This window comes from Petaurus breviceps, unplaced genomic scaffold, assembly GCF_028583685.1.
Source record: "Petaurus breviceps papuanus isolate PSGF00001 unplaced genomic scaffold, PetGlider_PUasm1.0 126, whole genome shotgun sequence".
Lineage (NCBI taxonomy): Eukaryota > Metazoa > Chordata > Mammalia > Diprotodontia > Petauridae > Petaurus > Petaurus breviceps.
The window spans coordinates 58,202,130-58,228,805 of NW_027185655.1; the positions used below are offsets into that span (position 1 = coordinate 58,202,130).

Sequence of the window (26,676 nt, forward strand, 5' to 3'; positions counted from 1 at the left end):
ATCTATCTATCTATCTATCTATCTATCTATCTATCTATCTATCTATCATCTATCTAATCTATCATTTGTGTAGATATACATATCTGTCTAAATATACATATGTTGCCTCATTAAAATGTAAACCTCTTGAGAACAGGGACTATTTTGGTGTTATTTTTGTATTCCTGTGACCAACACAGTGCTTGTTGTTGCATCGTAGACACATAATGTTTCCTTTATTGACTGGTTACAAAGTATTATTATTCCAGTGCCCTACTATGGTGTCCAAGTGACATTGGGCTCCAAAGGCCATTTCAATGAAACATACAGATCCCACCAAAATAAAAAGTCTTTGACCTGGGATCTGGAGATGGATCACCTCAAGACAGTTTAAGTTTCAAGAAGCCTATTATCAGAGGGTGGACCTATTCACGAGGTATGAATTATTTGTGATCTGTTTTGGAGGAGAGAAAGTAATCTCCTGGATGGATTCATGGATTTGCACAAGTACTGATGAAACAAACTGAATTATGTTGGATAGCTGTTTTTTTTCAGCCACCGAATGTAGACACTATCTTTAATGAATTTCTTGGTTCAAAACAAAATTGTATGTGTAAGATGTCCAGGTAAAATAAGTCAATCCTGATTAAAATGTATTAATGTGACCTAATAATAAAAGAGTCTACTCAGAATAACACACCTATAGTTCCTTTTCCATTCAGAATACACACACACACATACTTATATATGTATACACACATATCTATATACATCCATACATATATGTATATGTTATAAAAAGATCTTCACTTATTATTTTTGAGAAAATGAGTACTTTCCCAAGAATAATAAGCTAAGAACTCGAATGCAATTATAGAGCTTTCTCCTCCCTCCTGCCTACAGCTCTGACTCCCTGTTGGAATAATAGGTTAAGTACTGAGCTAGCCACATTATTTCAACCTGTTTAGCACCTAGCACTATGGAGGGACATTTTGAGCTTAATCTAAACAATATCATTATTTCCTTGTTCAACTTCAAAGCAATTATATATCCCTCACCCCATGTGTCAAAATATTCTCATTCAAACCCATTTTCCTTGAGAAAATAAAATGAGGAAGAAATATTTGAAAGAAATAAAGATAATTTACAACACATTGTCCCTAAGTACCTGACACACTATCAGTGAATTGCCTAATCCCTAGGGAATCTAGGGCCCTAGCTTTTCAAAGGTTGGATCCCCTTAATTCAGGACACATCTGCATTCTGAACAAATACTTGGAAAATTACTACAGAAAGTACTACATACATACATACACACATATGTTGCAGATAAAAAAGAAGTAGAGAATTTGAGAATTCAGATGGACCTTAGATGTCATGGAGACCAACCCTTTCATTTTGCCAATGAGGAAATTAATGCCCAGAGAGGTTAAAATAAATTAGCCAAAGGCTAATTAGTGATTAACAGAAAGAGAATCTAGAACTCCTGACTTTTTCATTGATCTTTCTGTAGTACCAAGTTATAAAGTAAATGCAGTATATAACATAAAACCAAAGCTAGATTAAAAAGCAATTTATGATCTTGGACAAGCAACTTCTTTGGGGCTTAACTTTCTTATCTCTTACCTAAGGAAGCTGGACCAAATGCTGTATGAAATCCCTGTGAGCTCCTAGTAGGTAGCCTGTAGGCATTCTGAAATTGACACTTACAAAACAGAACTCATTATTTCCCCTCCCCAATTCCCATCTGTCCTAACTTACTTATTTCTGTAGAGGGAACAATCACCAGACTATGAGCTCCTTGAAAGCAGGGACTTTTTTGTTTTTTTTTTCTTTTTCTTTTCCCTTTTTTTTTAAAGTATCTGTTACTCTCAACACAATGCTTATCATATATTAAGCAATTAATAAATATTACTTAACCGACCATCCTTCCAGTCACCCTAGCTCCTAGACTTGAAACTATCTTTGACTCTTCACTCTCCCTTGCCCTACATGTACAATCAGTTTCCAAGTCTTTTCAATTTCACCTTCTTAATATCTCTTGCACCATATTCTTATGGTTATCTCTCTCGTTCTTGATGATCTTTTACATGAACTATGGTGATTCTCTCTTAATTATCCTTCCTGACTCCAATATCTCCCTTCTCTATTTCCCCATCTTCATAGCTGCTGGAGTAATATTTTTTTTAACAATGAAGTTGTGTGTTTTATTTGCTAACGTTGGATGTTTATGTCACAAGGACACAGGCTCCCCTGATGCCCTTGATTTTTTCCTCTGCTCGCCTGCTGAAGAACTTCGCCTTCACAATGACTGGCTGGCTTGGGGAGTTTCCCTTTTCCTAGGACTTTGTAGTAGCCCAACAGTACAACATCAATGATAGGGGCAAGGCCCTCCTTGTTTTTGGCAGCATTAATCCTGGTCTGCTCACTGACCAATGTCCACAGCTTATCAAGGTTGACAGTTGGGCAGTAGCTTTGGTTTTTCTTCAAGTGGTAATGCCTCATACCCACTTTACCAAAATAACCTGGATGATATTTGTCGAAGTTGATTCGGTGATGGTGCAGCCCTCCTGCATTGCTGCGGCCTCCAGGGTGCTTTTGGTGTTTGCTGATGTGCCCGTGGCTGTGGCTGACGTGCCCGAGGAGCTTCTGCGTCTTCCTTAGTCGGGAAGGCATCTTGCAAGCCGCCACAAAAGAGAAAAGCTGGAGTAATATTCTTAAAGCATTTGTTGTTGTTGAGTCATGTATGATTCTTTGTGAGCCCATAGAACATAGTTTGCCAGGCCCTTCCATCCTCTACTATCTCTCAAAGTCTGTCTAAGTTCATGTTTGCTGTTTCCATGACACTATTTATCCATCTCATTCTCTACCATTCTCTTTTCCTTTGGCCTTCAATATTTCCTGTCATCAGGATATTTTCCTTTTTTTTGAGGGCAGAACACAAGGCAATTGGGGTTAAATGACTTGCCCAAAGTTACACAAGCTAGTTAAGAGTCAAGTATCTGAGGCTGAATTTGAACTCAGGTCTTCCTGACTTCAGGGCCAGTGTTCTATTTACTGTATCACCTAGCTGCCCCAGTAAGTTCTGATTTCTCATCATATAACCAAAGTATTTATGCTTCAGTTTCAATATTTAGCCTTCCAGTGAACAGAGTGAGTTAATTTCTTTAAGTATTGACTGATTAGGTCTCCTAAAACACAAGGCTGACAATTGTCACTCCCTTGATCTTGATCTTGTGGCCTCCTACTGCTTCTAGGATCAAATACAAATGCCTCTTTTTGCCATTTAAAGTCATTCACGATCAGACTCTAGACAACTTTATCTGCTTATTACATATTAATCCCCTTCATGTACTTTACAATCCAGAGAAAATGATCTACTTAATGAATAGTACATGAAACTCCCATCTCCTATCTCCCTGCCTTTTCACAGGATCTTGCCCATACTCCCTCCTCAGATATGCCTTTTAGAAGCTCTAGATTCCTTTAAAAGTTACATCCTGTAAGGGATCTATCATGATCACTCCAGTTGCTGGCGCCCTTCACGGTCTTGTCCTCTCCTACTTTTTCATTCTTCTTACACCTTATCCTCATCCCACTCCCCCAACTCTGTGCGCCAGTAAAACTGGCCTTTTTGCTATTCTTCAAACAAAATACTATCTCCTGACTCCAGGCATTTTCAAAGACTCTTCCCCATGCATGGAATTCTCCCCCTACTCATCTGTGCCTTGTGGCTTCTTTGGCTTCCTTAAAATCTCAGCTAAAATCCCATCATTCAGTACAGTGCCTAGGTGCTTAATAAATGCATACTGACTGATTTAGAACTTTTCAGTGTCTAGGCAATTCTCTAAGATTGTAACTTGAAAAGCACTAATCTTTACTGGCAGAAGGAATTTATTATTTTGTAGTGTCCTATACCAATGAAATCACAGACTTTATTATCCTATATGCCATGCATAATTATATATCCAGTTAGTATTACATTTTGTATATCAGTGGCAGAACAGTTATTGATCTGTACTGGAAATAATAATTGTTGTTATTCAGTTGTTTTTCAGTCATGATCAACTCTTTGTGACCCTATTTTCTTAGCAAAGATACTGGAGTTGTTTACCATTTCCTTCTCCAGCTCAATTTACAGATGAGGAAACTGAGGTAAATAATGTTAAGTGACTTGACTAGGGTCACACAACCAGTAAGTATCTGAGGTCACATTTGAACTCAGGTCTTCCTGACTCTAGACCACTGTGCAACCTAGCTGCCACAATAGTAATCATAGTAATTACCACAGTAATAATTTTTCTAGCACTTCAGGTTATAAAGCACTTTACAAATTTCAATTAATCTCACTTAATCCTCAGGACAATCCTATGAGCTATTTACTTTTATTTTCTCCATTTTAGAGAAAAGGAAACAGGTTGACACATGTTAAGTGATCTGCCTATTGTATTATAGCTAGTAAATGTCCAAGGCCAGATTTGTACCTATCTTCTTCATTTCAAGTTATCTAATTTATCCACTAATCCACCTAGCCGCCCAGATTGAGGCAATTTTATTATCTCGAGTTATCTATTCTGATGAAATTACAGGTTTGGACCCAAACTGCACAAAACAAACAAACCTCCTTCAGTCAGTCATTAAGATGAAGAGATGTCTTGGAAGAACCATGATTGTTATTCTCATATATGAGAAAGGATTTCACAAAGATCAGGCTTCCATTGCTTCATCCCAGAAGGCAGAATTAGAAGCTATGGGTTGAACTTTCACAGAGATATTTTAGTTCCATACAAGGAAAAAAATGCCTAATACTTAGCCCTATCCAGCAAGTATAGTGGGCAAGAAGTTGATGTAGTAAAAAACCTGTTTCAGAAAGTTCTAGTGAAAGCAGGTGTAATGCGAATGTAAATTTTAAAGATCTTCCCTGCCCCTAGGCTAAAGTGCACCAGAAGCCTGGGGTGGGAGGCTTGTTTTTCAGTAGATACTTTTTGATTGGCCAGTGGGTCAATAAGGTTGTTACATTCTCTGAGCCAGGAGAAGGCTATATAAGCCCTGATGTGTAGCTTTGTTTTGGGACTCACTTTGAGAAGTATTCTGTGATTTGATCTGAATTCTGGGAAGCCGTTGTTGAGAGTCCCCCGGCTTTGAAAAACCCAGAATGTGGAAACCCAGATGTTGACTGGGTATGGATGTAATGGTTGGACAGTTTGGAAATCTGTCTACTTGATGTTTCTGTCGTGATAATTCTGCCTGTATGCTTTGAGGTTCGGGGTGCTGACCTTTTCAAGGTAAACGATATATGTCTGACTGATTAAAGTAAGCTTGTTAATCCCACCTGTGGGATGGACTTTTTGATGTGAAAAGAAAGTCATGAACTGGGAGGAGCTGGTGACATAGATTTGGAGAGACAAGAGAGAGGCGGAAGACCTTTTTGGAAGCAGCACCTCGTGGAGAGAGAGAGAGACTAAGAGAATTGCTGGTGGCCGCTTTGAATTGCCCTGGACTTTTGAGACCTGCCCCCTGAGCTGCCAAGGACTGAGGAGACATGGCTGTTTTGCTGGTACTTTGTCTGTTTTGATGTTGTTTTGCCAGATTTGTCCACTGGTGAAAGACAGTCCTTTTGTTGAAGAAGTCCTGGAACCTGGCTGTTCGCTAAGAAGCCCTGAGACTGTCCTGCAGACAGAGAGTGAATACTGTCCACTGGTGAGGGACAGTGCTGTTGTTGCAGGGGTCTGGAGACTGTCCTGCAGACAGAATGAATACTGTCCACTGGTGAAGGACAGTGCTGTTGTTGCAGGGGTCTGGGAGCCTTTCTGTTGGTTCAGAAGCCCTGAAGAAGGATTTTCTTGTTGTATGTTTACAGAAATCCTGGGAGAGGGCTTTGCTAATGTGTTCAGGGGTTCTAGGACTGTTCTACAGACAGAGGATAAATTCATGAAGGGACTGGCAATGTATCTTGTGGCTTTGCTAAGCCTTGTCTCCCCAGGAACTAAGATTGCTGAGAACTTGCCTCGTGTCAAGATGAAGAAAAGACCTCCATTTGGGTATTAAGTGCTGTGTTTAAACTTGATGTAACTCTGGGGTAGATTCAATTGTGATCCAGGGGTGGGGAACTTTTGACCTTATGTTTGGAAACTAATCTCCATTTGAGAAGAGGGGCTTTGTGGTGGACTTAATTAAGGTATAGCCTAGGGGTGGAGAAGTATTTAGAACAGAGACTTTGTAATTGATTGAATGATTGGAAGGTCCTGGGGTGGGGTAGTACTTGGAGATTATTTAATCACGCTTAGTAAATGCTGTATTTTGAATGATGTCATATTTTGATCTTCTCTGTTCTTGGTTTGTCACTGAATAAAATGGAGAGCACCTATGCTGGTATTTTGAACCTGGGAAGTTGCCTTTCTTTTGGCATTACATTACAGCAGGGTGACCACATGCTATCACTTTTGTAGAAAGGGTTCCTGATCTAAAGGACTGAAGACTTTGGTGATACCTTGCAACTCTGCAATCATGTGCTTTCATGATCTCTGAGGACACTTCTAAATTCAACACTGCTATGATTTCATGCTAGAGCTGACATAATCTTGGCTCTATATATTCCCTAGTCTTGTGTGAAAGACCTTAATGATCAAACTATACGAACAAGACATGGCTGTCTCCATCTATGTGTCTCTGGATCCAGTTAAAAACTTTGTAAAGAAAACGGGGTCTAGCCATTCAGATCTCAAACTACACTACAAAGCTACAATCATGGAAACAGTTTGGCACTAGGTAAGAAATAGAGGTATGGATCAGCAGAATAGTTCAGGTATACAATATGTGGAAGAAAATAGGCACAGTCACCTAGTATTTGAAAAACCCAAAGATCATGGCAATTGGGGCAGGGACTCACTATTCAAAAAATATTGGGGAAACTGGAAAGTAGTCTCACAGAAACTAGGTATAGACTATCACATCAAATCTAATACAAAGATAAGCTTCAAATGAATACATGATTTAGGCATAAAGGCTGACATCATAAACAAATTAATGGAATATGGAAGAAAATATATGTCAGATCTATGTATGGGGAAAGAATTCATGACCAAGTAAAAAAGTAGGGATATTTACTGGAGGTAAAATGGATAACTTTTGAAAAATTGAATTTTTTTTTGCCAAACAAAACCAATGCAGCTTAAATTAGAAGAAATAGGAAAACCAGAAGAAATATTTATAGCAAATTTCTCTAATAAATGTCTCATTTTTAAGATACGGGGAATGGAATTAAATTTACAAGAAAGAGAGCTGTTTTCCAATTGATAAAAGATCAAATGATGTGAATAGGTAGTTTTCACAAAAAGGAATCTAAGTTATCCATAGCAACATTTTTAGAAATACTCTAAATCATTAATAAGTAATAATATGCACATTAAAAGAACTCTGAGGCACAACCTCATGAACATCAGATTGGCTGATATAGAGAGGGGAAAAAGAAAATAAGAAATGCTGTATGGGATGTGGGAAAACACATACACTAACACAATGTTAGCAGAGCTGTAAACTAGCCCAACCAGTCTGGAACTAGGCTCTAAAAGCTATTAAATTATGCACACTCTCTGATGAAGAAATAGCTAATGAGAGTAATGGAATACTATTTTGTTGTAAAGATGATGAAGAGGACGGTTTCAGAAAAACCTGGGAAGATTTCTATGAACTGATGCAAAGTTAAGTGAGCAGATCAGGAGAACAATTTGTGAAATAACAGCAATACTATAAAGTTAAACAATGTTGAAAGACTTAAAAACTCTTATTAGCATAATGACCAACCACAGTTTAAGGAGCTCATTATAAAAGATGCTATCCTTGTCCAGAAAGGAAGCTGATGGACTCATATTATAAACTGAAGTATAGGTTCTTTCTCTCTCCCTTTCTTTGTTTTCCTTCCTTCCTTCCTTCCTTCCTTCCTTCCTTCCTTCCTTCCTTCCTTCCTTCCTTCCTTCCTTCCTTCCTTCTTTCCTTCCTTCCTTTTCTTTTTAATATGGTTTATGTGGGAATTTATTTTGCATAAGCATATATAATATACATACATGCATATATGTATATGTACATATATATTTGGGAATTTATTTTGCACAAATATATTATATATGTAGATATGTACATACACATCGTGTGTATGTGTAATGGATTTTGTTTTTCTTTCTCAATGGGAGAGGAAGGGGTACAGTAAGGTAAGGAGGAAACAGAAAATTGAAACAAAAACTCCAACTGTAAACAAAATTAAATGCAGAACATCAGATTAGACTTTGTCAAAAAATTTAACAACTCAGAAAATTAGGTTGAGCAATAAATCTGGAACATTTTTAAAAACACATTGGAAAACCAAATGTATTTACTATATACACAGGTGCTTTATACCTATTAGGTGCTCCAAAAGAGTTTGTTAGATGAATGAATAGCAGTGGAATATGAGAGGAGAAAACCTATGATTTTGTTGGTGTAGGAAACCTTCAAAAAGTAAAATCACCCTGCCAATTTAGGTTTGCATTTTTTTTCAATTCATAATCGTAGGGAGCTGCCTGAGAGGTTAACTAGTCAGTGTTTGTCAGAGAGCCAGGCAGGATCTAAAACATGTCTCTCACTCCAGTTTCTGGATTCCTTCCATTATACCACAGGGAACAACCTCAAGGCCAATGATCTGGTGTTTGTGTTTTTTAACAGACTATAGTAAATGAAATACTTATCATATGTAATTACATGAAAAGCTCAGAAGTAAGAGTTACAAGCATGAGGTTGAAAGATTTTGCTAGTTAACAGCTATAATTACTGTTACATTTTATAGGGAGGTCAGAGGAACAGATCAGTCTGTGGCAAAATTGTGAGGTGAGTTACCCCCAATCCAGGCACCCAGTGCTTTATTCCTGTGTTGATGACATGTTCTCCAGGTGGATTGTCCCACCCTCTCCCCCTACCTTTCAAGCATTTGAAATCCAAAGAAGTTAACCATTCTTTTAATATAGATGACCTCAGGTTGGTAGCTGGAGGAGAGCAATGTTTAAATGAAATGACTTTTAACTAAAGTGTGAAAGATGGATAGCACCACAGATGTGAATTTACTCAGGCTTTCTTTTTTTAAATTATATTTTTAGAAGGATCTTTCCACACATGAAAGACTGTATCTCTATGGGTAGAATTTCAGGAAAGATGACTTGAAATAGGGATGTCTATGTAGTTTCACTCCTACTATAAAAGAGACATTACTACACTGTCTACCCATTTATCCAACCTTTCCTGAAAATGTTACCTTTAGTATTTATGGAGCTATCTTAATTGAACCTCTTATGAATCAGGAGAACATGTCCACCTAGCCATAGGTTTCAGGTCACCCCACACAGCCCAGAATACATAAATACAATCTTTCTTATGCTAGTGACCCACAACATTCAGAAGAAGTGTGATTAATCGTCACTTGGCTTAGTACTTTAAAATAAAATGCTCAGTGGCATGCATCTCATTAGATCTCTGAGTTGGTAATTACCTTACACATTTTGAATGTAACCTAAAACCTTAAAACATACTCTCACACGCTGCATTGATTGTATGGCCTTGAAAATCTTATACATTAGCTTCTTAAGTCTCTAAATGATGGTGTGAAAGACTCTATAGTGAAAATTAATTGTGTATGCCAAACACTTATTCAACAGTGAGTCTTTTGCAGAAAGCATGAATATCTTTACTGGAGCAAATTTTTCAGTTGATTATCAATGTGATATCTTACCTCTTAATACAATCTACAATTTGCCCATAATGGTTCCAAGGGAACTTGTAAACCATAGTAAATCATAAAATTCATTTTGCTCTGTATCAATTCATTCATCCATGCACCAACTAATCACCTCATTTCAAAATTCAATAAACCTAAATACCTGGATTTATGATGCTTTGTCAGAATTAACAAGGGAATATCAACAATGTGGAATTAGAAGCCTATTGCAACTTAAAGACAAGCACCTAGTTGAAAACAATTAAAAAAAACTCTGCAGCAATAATTATATCCACAGTGTTAGCAAATAAAATAAATTAAAACTGATTTAATTTCTGCTCTGGGAGATGGAGGGAAACACTGAAAAGCCTTAATTTAGTCAGTTAAAACAATGAAGTTGTTTTCCAGGAAAACTTTAAAGTGACAGTGAATTGGTCTTGTGGCATTAAGTGTTCTTAATTGCGAATAAAAATGCACACATAGGTGTATTTTTAAGAAATATATTGCTTGGTCACACTGTATAATGGCCACAATTTTTCTTAAGGTTCTCACTTTCCTTGAAGGAATTTTGAGGTAAAGACCTTATTGTAGGATGCATCTGTTTAAAATCCATTTGCTGCACTAGAATAAGAATAAAGCCTTTTGTCTAGGCAAATGAAAATACCATGTATGTTAAGGAGAGCTCTCTTTGTTAAAAGTGTATTTTTCAAGTTTATTTATTTATTTTAGAAAAATGAGATTTGCCTCTTGTATTAAGCCCTTTCCTAGAGAAATAAGGCCTTTCCAGGGCAGGTTCATTATTTTCCTGTGAAACTTTTAATCATAAGCAAATAATACAGGTGTGTGTGTGGGGGTGGGGGGAGAAGAAGGAAGAAAGGAAGAGAAAGAGAACAAAAATAAATGTGAGATATTTGGGATAGTGTGGGGGAGGGGAAAGAAGAGAACAGGCAAATAAAATGTAATAATATTTAGCATTTAAGTCAGAAGTAAAACCTGGAGCCATTATTTATAAGAAGAGCTTGTTGCTCTGACTTTCATTGCCTGTTTCATTCAAAGTCAGTTCTATGCTATTATAACTATTGGATGCCTTGGATTTGACTCTTAATATGTTCTTAATAAATCTTTCCCATAAGAGTAAGATGATATAAAAAAGAAAAATAACATGAGTCTAGAAGCACACAGCATTTAGGGGGAGAAAAACAAAGCAAAAGGATAAAGCAGTCATATATTTTCTCGAAAAAAGGCTTAAAAAGGTATCAGATTGTTAGAGTCACCAAAGGTCTACACGCTTCTGTTGCCCCTTTAATTAAATTCTTAGAAGTAATCAGATGCAAAATGACAAATGACAAGAAGAGAACATACCACTGCTGAATAATTTTATCATTTATACCTATAACTGTCAATCCACGAAGGGCCATTTTTTATACGTCACCTAAATCATAAGAGCTGGTACCTTTTGCTGTGATTCATGTTGGCCCTGTCCTATGATTTACTGCTGAATTATTTCCCTTCTCTTTCAGAGAATTTTTTGATCTCCTTTCTGTGATTAATCTCTCTGGTATGAATGAGCAAAGCTTTTTAGATGAGTGAGTATCACAATTTGGTTGAGCATAAATTTTTTTTCAGTATGATTTTTAGCACATGTTTTTTTTTCCCCTTAATGTGCTTAGAAAAAGCAATCATTTGTTTAAAGTCTTACAAGCACCTTTGTAGCCCAACTCAGCTCAGTTCTACATTCCCACTCTTTCCTCTCAAAAGACAGGGGCTTTCTTTCACAGGATGTGGTGACACTGGTTATTGGCAACGTTACGGCAACAATAACAGAGCTTGTTCACAAAGTAGATTGCCTTGGTTGGAGTGATTTAAGGATACAGAACATCTTGATGGGTAGTTTCCTTGTAAGAAAGAGTGCTAAGTAGGGCCATTTTTTTTCATGGGCCTTCCTGCTGGCACTTGGATACCCAGATGCCTGCCTTCTCTGCATATGACTAACAGCAGCAATCTCAGAATCCTAGCCCTTTGAACAGGGAGAGCAGATGTTTCAAACTGCCCTAATGAGCTTCATCAACTAGGTTTTGTTGCCATATTGGATACCTGTGAGTTACATTTGTTTCAGACAGGCATTCACGATGTATACATGACAATACTTCTTAGAACAACCGAAACTGTCTCCCAACCTCAGTTTTCTCTGAAGAAAAATTCTACTCTTAAGCTATTTCAATATTGAACAGATATTAAACAGATAAGTTTTCAATTATCAGGATGATGGGGACAAGAGTAGCACAAATAAATATCCATGCTGTTCATGCCAGTAGAATGTAACCTCCTCGAAAGCAGGAGCCTATATTTTTTTCCTGTATTTCCTGTGTCCATTTTCATGTCTGGCACATAGTAAGAATATATTAAATGTTGAATTTAACTGAAATCCCCAGGCAATGCTAGTCTATTTTAATGTCTACCATATTTGCCAGTTCTTTACTTATTCAAATGTTCTACCAGATTAGCTAATAAGCAACGGACACATTGGAAAGATCTCTGGCTCTGGAATCTGAAGATCAGGGTTTAAATCTTTATTAGATGAACCTTGTCAAAATCACATCATCTCTGATCCTTAGTTTCCTCATTTATAAAATCAGAGGGTTCTGCTAAATGGCCTCTGTGGTCCTTTCCAGAATTAGGTCTATGATCTTATGAACACCACTGGAAGCCTTTGAGTTTTATCACATTTCCCTTGCTTTTATCCTTCTGCTAATAGAATGTGGAGTGAAAAATACCCCAAATATGTGTGACAGCACCACATGGAGAAGCAATAATAAACCAAGGATCGTCCAGAAACTGGATAATTAGAGCCACTGAGTCATCAAAATTGTGAACGTTTTCCCCACTCTGGACTTTTTCTATCACAAATGTTTTTAAAGAGATTGAAGTGTACTACTTGGCTCAGTAATTGAAGGAGGGTCATGCAGGAGACTGGTGTGCCTAAGTTCAGCAAAACATACCAGTTTAGGAAGATTCTTCATCTTGACTTACAGAGAAAAATTAAACTTACTTTGAAAATTAGATTTGTATTTTTTTTTTCTGTGAAGACTGTCAGAACATGGAATACTTTTTATTTTCTCCAACAGCTGTGCTTTCCAATTTCCTGGTGCCTTTTACTCTAGCTATAAGGCTGACAACAATGAAAGATGCTTTATACAAAACTAGGGGAAATGGAACTCTGAATGTAGGTACTTGTCAGCTGCCCAGTGACTACATGAGGAATAGGAAGGGATTCTTCCCCACAGTGAGGGGTGGCCCAATCTGCCATACCATTGGGTACATCTCCACTATGAGGCACGTCATTAAGCTGTAGATGAAGAGTAGCCAAGATGGATTGAACCCTCTGAAAGGGGGAAGTGAATTGGAAACAAATGATAATCCTGGTGTTTTCAAAAAGCCGTCCAGAAACTTTGTTCTCTTGTGATCTCCTGCTCAGTGGCTGATGACATGCTCTTAAAGCCTGAGTGTTATGGTTTCTCCTGACTGCCCACACACACACACACACGCACACGCACACACACACACACACTCACAGACACTGTCACAGGTCCCTCCTTCAAGGGGAAAAAATGTTATCCATTGTCCATTTTACAACAGGAAATGTTGAAGTCAAGATGCTCAGTGGACCACAGTGACATTCATGGGTCAAGATCCACATTCAAATGCAAGTTGATTTTCACAAGAGGGAATGTGACACACAATGACACCTACTTGCAAACCCCTCTGTGCTGATTCTGAACAAGATCAAAAAAAATTTTTTTTTCCCAAAGACTGCAGCACATCAGTTGGTTTCTCTCAAGAGAAAAACTTAACTTTGTTGGGATTGAAGACATGACTTGCATGAGAAAAAAGGGAATATTTGTGTTGTTTCCCAACTAAACATGCAGCCACCCAACTCAAAATTATTCTATTTCCACACAGCTTTTTGGGGGTATGTTAGACTATAAATGAAAAGTTTAGGAAAAGTTCCAAATCCTCTTGAAGAAAGTCCTCATATCACAAAATCATTTGTTTTTCTATTAAGTTAAACTTTACTTAGTAAACCATTTAATGCATTTACATTTATTGATTACAGCTTTTGTAATCAAGACTGGTGATTTAAAAGTTGGGACAACGATTTAGCTTCAGATTCATGAGACTGGTGAAGATTGCTATGTGAAATCAGCACATATGGCTTCCCACTGTTGGTGAAACCATTTTAATTCATGCTAAATCTATCTGAGTAGCTAGGTGATGTAGTGGATAGAATGTTGGGCCTGAGATCAGGAATACTCATCTCTGTAAGTTCAAATCTGATCTCAGACACTTACTAGCTTGGTGACCCTGGGCAAGTCACTTAACCCAGTATTCCTCAATTGCCTCCTCTGTAAAATGAGCTGGAGAAGGAAATGGTGAACCACTTCAGTTTTTCAACAAGGAAACCCCAAATGGGGTCTCAAAGAGCTGGTACAGTACTGGAAAGACTGGACAACAATAACAACAAAATCAGCTTACCCAGTCTTACAATGATGCTTACAGATTTCTATACCTTTTGCATCTGGTACATGTTAGAAATTATTTCAATGAAATGGAACAAGAGGTTCTGGGGAAATGGGCTCCTACTTGTTATGGCCCAGAGAAGTTTGATAGATCATTCTGATTTAGGAAGATTCATTCTCAGGCAAAGTCAGGGTTTAAGTCTGTGCTAAAGCCTAGAGTGAACCCAAATCCTGGTGACTCTCCCTATAATTGTCTTGACTTCTTGGTAGATTTCTGACTTGCCAGTGGCCTAAAATTGAGTCAAGCTTTTTTGAGGTTTCTCTGAACCAAACATTTACACCTGAGACCTCTCTGTTCTTTAGAGCAGGATCTGTACTAATTCCTAGGAGTAGGGGAACAAAATAACGATTATCCTGATTTTTAACTTGCTGATTCCCTCCCAGAACTGAGAAATAGCTTAAAGCAACTATTCAAGTGGAATTTCATCCCCCCCCTTCCCCAGTACCCTTCTCTCCCATCCCATCCTGAAAGCACAGAGAAAGCTTCTGGTGTGATTATGCAGCTGGAAAGAAGACAAAAGGAAGAAGCTACTTTTAGATTTAATAAATCAGTCTGTGCTTCCCTTATGGCAAAGTTAATTTTAATGAAATGGAAATCACTATATACCCCACATATTAGTCACTGGGGTGTGGGATTTGAGTGGTTTTGTTCCAAAGCAAGAAAGAATAACAACAACAAAAAAGGCAGAGAGATAATCGTCTTTTTCAGTTAGCAGATGGTCCAACAGCCCTGACTATGCAAACACACGTATTTCATGGTCATCCTTATTTGAATTATTCTCACACTTTTCTTTTTTAAGGACTATTAATTTTGCAAATAATATTTCACCCTAAAGATCCAATTATCAAAGAGACTAATGGTAAAAAGGACTGATATTTTTACAAAGCAAACAATACTTTCTATGTAAACTGCTTCTTTTCCCAGGATGACTAGATCACAGAGCCAGAGCTAAAGTGGAACTTGTAAATGCTCAAGTCCTGTGCCTTCTTCATACAAATGTGAGAACTGAGAAATCAAGTGACTTGCCCATGGCCATTCAATGACAACCTAGGACCATGAGCTTAAGACCTCATCCACCCAAATCACTGGTCTTCCTATTTAGTGTTAGCATTTGACAGCAAAAGCTATCAAAATATACTTTCAAATTGAAAAATAAAAACAACACCTGAAAATTGTAAAAGTACACATTTTAATAGTAGCTACCTTTTACTATAATCTACATCGTTAGGGAAAGAAAATAGGCAGAACCAAGAGAAATAAATGAAGAATGGCCCATCAGAGTCATAAAGGGGGGTGGGGCTCCCATGGCAATACAGAACATTTTAGCTGCAGATAAAATCTTGTAAATAATATAGGGATTTTTATTGATAATAGACAATGTGCTATTTGATTGAAAAAAAATAAACTACTGAATTGACTTAATTGGAGTAATTATTCTTATGGAAGTAAAACCATCATCTTCCATTAAAGAAAGCTAATAGAGATTGTGAGCAATTCTACTGGAAATTTAGAAACAGTTATTCTCCAATAAGACTTCTTATTAGGGAAATAAGAAAAAAATTATGCAAAAAAGACAATCCATGAATATGTACTTCTGTCCATCAAAAACTTCATTTAGTGTTCCCTTCACTGAGAAAAAGAACATAAAACATTTTTACTTCAACAGTTAGATTTTGCTATTTAAAAGAGGAGTGAGATTACTTAGGGTATCTTTTGAAATAAGTAACTGTCATAATTAAAATGTATTACTAATAGGTTTAGAGCGGTCCTAAGAATGTTTAAGTGGGGGAAAAAAAGGTTATTCCTTGGTATTTAGACTGCAAGCGACTCTTTGGTATTTGAGTCATTCCACCCGTCTGCAGCTGCTGAGTTCCAAACTGATGTTACAGTCATGTTTATTGTCTTGTGCCTACAGTGATGAGCGAAACTAGTATGCCCTTGCATCGAGAAGGGCATAGTGACTGAAAAAAAACATGCATACCCATTCTCCCTGGTTGATTTTCATTTATCATCCTACTCTTTTGTCTCCCAAACAAAAAGAATTTCAATCATGAATATGTCAGGATAAGTCAAACACATGGTAGCAATTTCTTGAAAATAGTATTTTAAAAGTTAAAATTAAACTTGTTTCTGAGTACCACCCATTGGTAGATAAGGAAATGTGGATAGTTTTTATATGGCAATTTGTATTCTCTTTTTTGAAAACAACTCAGTTCACCACTAAATGCAGGCTGTCTTTTAAATAATACATAGTACATGATCATATATACATTATCAGAAAAGCATTCCTAGGAGTCAATCAGACTTTGGCATCACTCTGCAATTACTCACTTTGGACAATGGCAACGCTTTTATGCAGAAATCACAAAGTACAGGTTTCATGTCTATATAATGAAAGAAAAAACCTCAAAATGTTTTGCTGTATGAGAATATAGAATTAATAAGTGTTATTCCTAAATGAAAAGCCACTACAAAAACAAACACATTTGTCATATCTCCTTTCCTTCCCCTTCTGCCTGCCTCTCTCTCTTTCTGCCTCTCTGTTCCCCCCACTCCATTCTTCCCTCCCCCCCATTTCCTCCTCTTTATCCCCTCCCTCTCTCTTTCCATCCGTCTCTGTGCATCTTTCTCCATCTTTCTGTCTCTGTTTCTCCCTCTGTCTCTGTTATATGTGTATATATACATACATACATATTTAATATGAAATTATTTTCTTTTAATTCAACAGAATCAACTCAGAGTGTTATCTATTGATGTACACAGGCAACTCCTAGTAAGTTCAGTGAGACCTTGTACTTCATCTCTGGGCAGACTTCCTTGTAACACATACCATTTGAAACCTGACATTTCATTGTCAAGACAATTTTCAGCTACCAACTTAAAATGAATGACATTTATACAAATATGTGCTCCAGTTTCAGTCCTCACAAACAAGCAGGAATATTCTATTTAAATAAGGTAAATTAAAGTCTTCACAGGTGAGGAGAAGAGGACCTGAATTATATAAAATAGAAAAAAAAACCCAAGAGCAAAGGAGTAAGGTTTTTGTGTATTGACCTCACTCCATTTACATTTTTTTCTACCAATATCTATGTGGATGAATAGGAAAGAATATGAACTCATGCCCTCCTCAGTTTCTCTAAAGCCTAACTCTGATATCTGATCACAGCCTAAATAGTACTCCAGGTCCCAGAAGTGCTTTCATTATGGGCCTTTTAAGCAACTACGTGTTATTTAAAGCTTGGCCTAGCTAAATTTGGTAAGACACTACCAGAAGGTTGGCCACTAGGTAAAGACTTTTTTTTCCCCCACAGCAACTAGTGAAAGCAGTTACTGAAGTGTGGCAGGCATGTAATCTATGTCAGTAAAAGTATCCATGCCATGACAACACAGTTTCTTTTAAATATTAACCTCTCAAAGATAAATGGATGTTATACCCATTTAAAAATCCCTTTGAATAGTAATTGTTGGAAAGAGATATGAAAAGAAAGGTACACTAACACAATGTTGGTGGAACCGTGAATTGGTTTGACCATTCTGGAAAGCAATTTGAAATTCTGCTAAGAATGTAATTGAAATATACATAGTCTTTGGAACTCAGATTTTACTGCTAAGCATATACTCTTCCTAGGTAAAAGAGAATTTCCATATACACCATTATGTAGAAAGAAGCACTTTTAATATATAATTAATTTTTAGTTTTCTACCTTCACTTCCATAAGATTTTGAGTTTTGAATTTTCTCCCCCATTCTCTCCTCTCCCTTCCCCAAGATGGTGTGCAATCTGACATGGGCTCCACTTAGATATTCATATTACGCATATAGTAGTCATTCCATCAAGGATAGCTTATACCTGACCAGATCTACCCTTTGAAGCACAGTGAGGACAGTCAGATAAGTAAGAACCATTCAAAGGAGCACTATTTCCATTGGGTCCTAGGGTTTAGGGCTGACAGAGTACTCAGAGATCACCTAGATCAACCCCCTCACTTTCCAGAGGAGGAGCACTATGTGTACTTCCATTTCATTTAAAATACGTTCCTTTCATTTTCACACAAATAGATTCCTGGCATTGATGTAAAGAAGTAAGACATAAAAAGGCACAGGAAGCCACTTACAGTCAGAGTACCAGAAAGACAAGGGCAAATGTTGTCTTTTTACTGGATAGTGAAGGAAATTTTGGAACAGGTATAGATTCTACAAAAACTGGCTTTTTAAAGTTTATATTTTAAAAATCTCTTTTCATAAAAAAAATTGAACTGATATCAGAAGGTAGTGATTCTTTTATGTTTTGAAACAGTGAAAAATGGATAAAGATTTCACTTATCTATAAACAGATGAAGATGTTTAAAAACCTTAATATTTTAATTTTAAGTACAAAGCAAACTGGTCAAAACCAATGCACAAGCCATAGTTACAATTAAGAAAATTAGTGTAGACCCTAAAGAATCCAAAAGATGTTAGTGGAGTTAGTGCATCTATTTTTTTAAAAGAAAAATGTTGTATCTTGAAAATGATGGTTGATTAACCTAAATTCTACAAAGGGGAAAATAATTGGAAAACATAATTAGAAATTAACTTGTATTAACCTTGAAGATAACTAAATTCTTGCTAATAAACTAGTGTGACAAAATAAAAGAATCCTATTAAATTAATTTCTTTTCTTTCCTTCTTAGATCTGGACACCATCTTGTTGAACAAGTTGAATAGTCAACAATGAGCCTTTTTGCTTAAAATGATATTATGGAGAGAAAGAAAGAGAAAAAAGTAGACACATAGAAAGAGGCAGAAAGAAAGGGAGAGGGCGGCCAGGTAGCACAGCGAGTAAGAGCACTGGCTCCAGTGTCAGGATGGCCTGGGGATCGAATCCAGGCTCAGACACTTATCACCCACCCAGAAACACCTGGCCATGTAACGTTGAGCAAGTTACTTAACCCCAATTGCTTAGGGGTGGCCAGGTGGCTCAGCAAGTAAGAGCACCAGCTCCAGTGTCAGGATGATCTGGGGATCAAATCCGGGCTCAGATACTTAGCACCACACCCAGAAATAGCTGTCCACGTAACCTTGAGCAAGTTACTTAACCCCGATTGCTTTAAAAAAAAAAAAAGAAACAAAGGGAGACAGAAACAAGGTAAGAGGTAGAGAGATATGAAGTGATATATGGAAAGGGGAAAAGGGAGAGGATTAGAAGGAGGAGGGGAAACAGAGGAGGGAGGTAGGAAAGCGAAGGAAGATGAAGAAAGTGGAGGGGAAGGAGTGAGGGAAAGAGGAGAAGAGAATGTGAAAGAGAATCTAGTAAAAATGTACATAAGTAAGTCATTAAAATATGGCAAGTGTCTTATTAGCACATCTGATAAGAGCATGATGCTAAATGACTAGGGTCTTCCTTTTTGTCCTGCCTTTTCCCCTTCCCTCAAAATATGAATGTGTTAGCACCACTCTATTCCTTAGCCTCAGAATGCACTTTGAACTTTGACCTCACAACAAGGGCCCTTAGTCACAAGTGGGACTGGGTGAAACAGTCTGATTAAAGAGGGCGGTTCAGTGCAAATCAATGAACCAAAGGACTGAAGAGTAAAATGTCTTGTACAAAATTACTGATTCTGGGTAACAGATTTAAGAAATGAGGTATATATATATATATATGGGAACAGAATACACTTGAGGGTGCTTTATAACACTGAAATACTAAAATTCGATGCCTTATGGCAACATCCCACCCAAATGACAGTGAATTGATGAGAATGTATTCAGATGACCAAGATTAGAGGCAATGAAGCATAGTGGAAAGATCACTGAACTTGGAGTCTGGAGAAATCTGAGGTCCCCAGGCTCTGACACTAGGAAGATCCCTTAGTCTCTTTAGCCCTTAGTGTCGGTGTGAGATAATATTTGTAAAAGGTTTAGTTAGCATGCTGTCTGGCACATAGTAGGCACTATAAAAATGCTTACTCCCTTCCCCTTCAGTGATGCAGAACGCATCTCCTCTGGGCCTGCGCATCCTATGAGAATTTTGTCCCTGTCCTTCCCTCAATTTAGCACATGGCGTGCACTCAGAGTGTATACAAAGAAGGCAAATTAGAACACAAGTTCACAGCGTGAATCTAAAATTCTCTGGGATGACAAGAAATTACTCTTATTTGGGTTGATGAGAAAAAAGGCTACATGAAGGAGGTGGCATTTGAGCTTGGCCTTGAAGGGTGATTAGCAGTCAATAGGCAGAGGTGGCTAATGGAAGAGTGTATTCTGGCCCAAGGAAGAAAGAGTGTGAGTAAAAGGGAAGAGGCAGAAATGATTGCTCAGAAATTCATACAAGCATTCCTGATTTACCCTTTGGCACCATTTTCTCTAGTAAACAACTTAGTTACGTTCACCCTTCATGTTCTCTATTTATCTTTGTGCCTCTCCCCTGGAACTGCTTCAGCTTTGTACATCCTTTGCCATTGTGAGGTACACTAAATATTCTACAACTTCATGCTTCTTAATTCATCGTGACTGACGTTAAAGTACATTATTTTTTCATACTTTATTGACTTCTATTATGGATTGGAGTGTATGTGGGAAACTACTGAGCCCTTTCAATGACCTGCATGATGTCATTAACACTCATTTTGTTGATGTAACATGCCAATGAATCACAGAAGATGTATGATTTCAGGGTCATTATAAGATCATATTTTAGGAGTGAGAAGGGAACATAGGAGTCAATTGAGTCAAACCCCCTCATTTTACAGAAGGGAGAGTGAGATAGAGAAGTTATTGCATGCCCTGGGTCAGATAGCTAGTGGGTATCTGATGTGGAATCCGAACTCAGGTCTTCCTGACTTTGAATTCACTATCCTATTCATCACATCATGCTGCTTTTCAGTGGATATCAAAATTTAAAATAATCAGTAAAGTGATGGGAAGTCAATGATGAACATAAGTAAGCAACATCATAATCATTATGACTAGTGTTCAAGAAGTAATGTCAAGACAACAAGAATTTATTGAGCACCTACTGTGTGATAGGCTCTTTCTGGGGACACACACAAAAAAGGCAAAAAGAAACAAACAAACAAAAACTAAACCAAATAAAGTCAAACCAAACTAATATAGCCCCAACAAACAAACAAAAAGGACCTTGCCCTCAAGAAGCTTATAGTCTAAGGAGGGAGACAAAATGCAAACAACTATACAGAAAAACAAACAATACTTAAGATAAATTGAAGGTAGTCAACAGAGAGAAGGCAGCAGCATTAAGGAGGATGAGGAAGGGCCTCTTATATGATGTGGGATTTTAGCTAGGGAAATCAAGAGGTAGAGATGAAGAGGGAAATATTGCCAGGAATGGGGGAACAATCAGTGAAAATATTAAGTTGAGAGATGGAAAATCCTGCATGAGGAATAGCAATGAGACTGAAGTCATTGAATTACAGAATATGTGGGGGAGGAGGGAGGTAAATGTTCAATACTTCATCATTTTAGCCCCTAACAAAGTAAATGAGGACTGAAACTAGAATTGACCACAATTGTTTTAAGTTAAATAACCTATGTTTGGGTTACAATTATGTTACGTAATTTCCATTTGGAAAGGCTGTCTTTAAATAAGGGAAGATAAACGATTAATAATTTTATCTGCATTAAGGCATGAGCTCAGTGAAACAACTATTTTTATTGAGTTCATATCACTGAATTTATGTGAATCCTAGAGATATTATTTTAATGGAGAAAATACTATGGGAAAATATAGACTAAAAGTGATTATCTTTTCAAGGAAGAAAAATTTAAAGTTAAACCCTTAGTGGGCTAATATATATATATATATATATATATATATATATATATATATATATATATACATATTTTTAATTCAGTGACTTTCTACCACTTTACTGATTATTTTAAATTTTGATTAATCTACTGAGAAGCAGCATGATGTAATGAATGGGATACTGAATTTGAAGTCAGGAAGATCTGAGTTCACTGAGTTCACAAGATCTGAGACACTCACTCACTATCTGACCCAGGGAATGTGATAATTTCTCTATCTCAGTTTCTCTTCTGTAAAATGAGAGGGTTTGACCCAATGGAGGAAAAAAATTAAAGTTAAATCCCTAGTGGCTAACACATTTTTTTTTTCACTTTACCACTGCTAGCTCCTTAGCAGAGGTTGAATGCTCAGCAAGGCTTCTTGTTTTATAATTTATTTATTTTTTGTTAATGGTTGCATCACCTATGCTGTGGCACCATTAGCATTTAAATCTCTGGTACTGGATATCTGTCAGGGTTAAACATATGAGTCATTTTTTAGAGGTAGTTAAGTAAATATATAACAAAGTTCCTCTTTTCCTTCTCTTCCCTTCCTTCTCTTTCTTTCTCTTCTCTTCCCATTTTGTTATCTAAATATTGCCAACCATCATGTAGTGGGGGAAAAAAAATTGGAAAGAGAGTGAAATTCTACCATCTGGGCCTCTGGTTCATTCTGTGACCTTAAACAAGTTATTTGACATTCTTTTTTTTTTTTTTTGGAGGGAGGAAGGCAGGGCAATTGGAGTTAAGTGACTTGTCCGAGGTCACATGCCTAGTAAGTGTTAAGTGTCTGAGGCCTGATTTGAACTCAGTTCCTCCTGACTCCAGGGATGTTGCTCTATTCACTGTGCCACCTAGCGGCCCCCTTTATTTGACATTCTTATCTGTAAAATAAGGGTACACTAGTTGGCACTTATGTACCTTTAAACTTTTGGGTTTTTTTTTTGTTTTTATGATGCAATCAGGGTTAAGTGACTTGCCCAGGGTCACACAGCTAGTAAGTGTCAAATGTCTAAGGACAGATTTGAACTTGAGTCCTCCTGACTCCAGGGCAGGTACTCTATCCATTGTGTCACTTAACTGCCTATAACCTTTAAAATTAAGGAGTTTATGACTCTTAATTTTGTTACTCAATGTTTGAGGTCATGACACAGGACACTGAAACATTAAATTAAGTAACATTTCCAATCCACATATAGTTTTAGTGGTTTTGATTGCCACAGTTTATGTAATTTATATGTAATCACTTATAATAAATATTTTACCTTTCTGTTACTTTAAGATTTTCAAAATATTTTTTGTAAATCCTACTAGGTAGATTACCACATGTATCATTATCCCCATTTTACAGATGAGAGAAATGAGGACCAGTGAGTTTAAATGATAGGTACATGATCACAAAGCTAGTATCTGAAGTTTGGGGTTCTAACCACTAGAGAATGATATGTTTGTTAAAATCAATGCCAGTATCTATATTTACATACATTGGTGTTTTAAGTATGCTTTAGCAAAAGGTTTAGAAAGATGTCTGCTTTCTGTTTTCTGTTTCTCCCCCTTTATGGTTCTGTTATTTAGAAAAGGCTGTGCAAGTCTGACACCAGATTTTGTCTGTCTGTTTCTTAGAGACATTGGGAAATATTTACTTGATGTATAGTCATGAGTTGGTAATTCTTTGAATCATTATCATCCTGTGGTTGAAGTAATATCTTCTATAGAGTGAAGAAAAATTCCAGACTGGAAAGATTACATACCAGCTAACTTCATTGTGAAGTTACTTATACAGAAAAGATATTGCATCTAAGCAATAAAGAAAAATGCCATCTAGTTTTGGACAGCAAAAACTATGCTTATATAATAATGGCCAACTGGAAACCTACAGTATTGCAGAGTTGAAGGAAAACAAACAAACTTATATGTGTCTCCAGGAAAGAAGAAACAAATTCCATTACTCTTCTTTAACTATGCCTGCATGGTGAATAGTGAAATTGATTGTAGGTTCCTCAAAATTAAGGAGTAAGAAATATTCAGACATTAACATTTTTATATTTTAGTGATTTCAAAATTTTAAAAGCAAGTGCCTAGCATCTTTTTCTTTTCATTTATCACCAATTAATTCATGCACCTCAGCGACTATGAATAGTAGGTTCAAGTCAACCTTGCCCCAAATCCTCCAACATCATTAGTTCCCTTTTCTTTTCTTCGGTCTACCCTCATAAGCTAGTGCAAAATTTTCCCTAGAACCGTGCAGAGTTTTGCCATCTTTCTATTACCGTCAGGAAACAAGAAGAATATGTAACAGCATTCAGAATATCACCCACATACATAGGTTTCCATGAAAAAAATATGTATATAACACTGTTGTGGAAATGCCTGTTCTGTTCCGTAAGTTCAAAACAAATATTGAGTTATTTATATGTATACACATATAGATATAGACACAGATGTGTGTGTATCACAAATGAGAGGTGAGGAATATTAAATTTCATTTTAGACCCACTCCTTATTAAATGCCTCTTTGAATGCCCCATTATGGAATAGAGTTGGTGCCTGGTACATAGTAAGAGCTTAATAAATGCCTTTTTGAGTGCCTGGGTTTTCAAGGCTATATAAGCAAAGCAAGGATAAGCCCTACCAGACTGCAAAGGCCTAGAGATAGACTCCGTCTGTTTTTAAGTTCAGGCCACTGGTCATTGACTAATAGATTTGTCCCTCCCCACCCCCATCCCCAACACCTCAAGAAATGGTCTATTAAGGCATGGAGAAGTTTGCACTGCAACAGTGGAGGATGAAATCAAGTGCTTAAAGTATTGAGATATTTAAATTCACTGCCCAGTATACCTTATTAAGGCCACAAACTGCTTTCCATCAGAGCTGTCATTTTTGTCTTCAACCCTCTGCAATTAAATGGTATCTATTTCCAAGAATTTCTCACACAAAGCACTCTGCTTTCCCTTGTGAGCCTCATCTTTCTCTCTGCCTCCTTATATCACATTCAGAAATTTGTCCCCCTTATGTCCAATTCATAGATCTATTCCACCCTGTTTAATTCACTCAATTTCAAGAACCTTCTCCCACAAATGTGGATGAATTCCTACCACCACCACGGCTCTTATCAATACCAGTGTTGAGGAGACACATGGATGCATCTTAAATATGCCCAAACATAATTGCCAGCTGTAGACAGCTGGGTGCCCCATAGCCTTGGGCACACACAGCTGTACATACTTGCCAGAATTCTTAGACTCTATTACTTGAATTTATAGATGACTGAACCAGTTATCCAGGTAATTGAGAGAGAAATAGTAACAGTTATTCACAGTTAATACTTTAAGTTTAACAAAATTTTTCATATCATTTGATCCACATAATAATCCTCTTTCTAGCTGTATTATCCCCATTTTACAGATGAGGAAGAGAGCACTGGAGAGGTTAAATGTTTTGCTCAGGAATACAGAGCTAGTAGGTAATTGAGTCAGAATTCAAACCTAGTTCCCCAGTCTAGTGCTCTGGGGCATATGTGTCAAAGTCAAAACTCCTGGGACAAGTTAAACACAATAAATAAAAACACTATTATATATCTATGCATATAACATTTTTATCTATTGCATTAAATTTTATTGTGCTTATTATAAATACCCAAATTAATTATAAAGGACATATTAAGGTAGATGCTATCTGCATCCAGAGAAATAACTGATAAATACATGTTTAGGATAATGTGTGTGTGTGTGTAAGTATATATGTATGTATGTGTATATAGCCATCTCTAGGGCAGGGTGGAGGGAAGAAAAAAAAGAAATTTACAGGATAACTTTATTATATATTTAAAAGGAATAGCAAGTTGTATATAATAGATTTTCAGTTTTATGTGTAATCATCTTTTTATTATACTGCTATGGAAATGCCTGTTTTATTCCATAAATTCAAAGCAATTACTGTGTTATTTATATGTATATCCATACAGATATGGATACAGTTGTAGATATAAATATATAGAGATACATACATACATATAGACATAGGTATATATAAAGATACATAGATATCTACATACATATATCTACATACATATGTCTATGTATCTGTATCTTACATTTACACCTATCACTCTGTATGTATATATATATATGTATATTTATATATAAATTTGTGGTTTTCTAAGTCAATATGCAACTTGCAGAGATCAATTTCTATTTGAGTTTGACACCATGATCTAGAACAAGCCACCTCATTTGCCCAAGTTTCAAAAAGACTTAGCCCACCCCAGATGGAGGGGATTTCAAGTGGATGTAAGCAACAGACTAAGGCAATGTGAGGGTGGAGTGATATTTAAGACTTTTTTTTGGAAAATTCAATAAAATAACCACGTTTTTCTCTTTATATTCAGCAGATTGATGGGTCTTTCTGTTTCCTTAACTAAGGATTTGAAAAGCTAGCACTTCTCAGCCTAGAGATCCTCAGATCTTCCTGGAGAGCAATTCCTCCCTCCTAGGTCCATATGACTGAAGGTCAATAAATCAAGAGATGAGGCTAGAAGATAAAAAAGTTTCATTAGCACCAGCTGTTTGGTCAAGTATGTACTCGGTGAC

At 36.9% G+C, this 26,676-nt stretch overlaps 1 protein-coding gene and 1 pseudogene across 1 annotated transcript in view; both read right to left on the reverse strand.

Moving 5' to 3' along the window:
- The window catches only part of TENM3 (teneurin transmembrane protein 3), a 3,497,142-nt gene that overhangs the window by 1,389,248 nt on the left and 2,081,218 nt on the right, over nucleotides 1–26,676 (reverse strand). The window lies entirely within an intron of this gene.
- Nucleotides 2,208–2,677, reverse strand: LOC138170926 (large ribosomal subunit protein uL15 pseudogene; annotated as a pseudogene).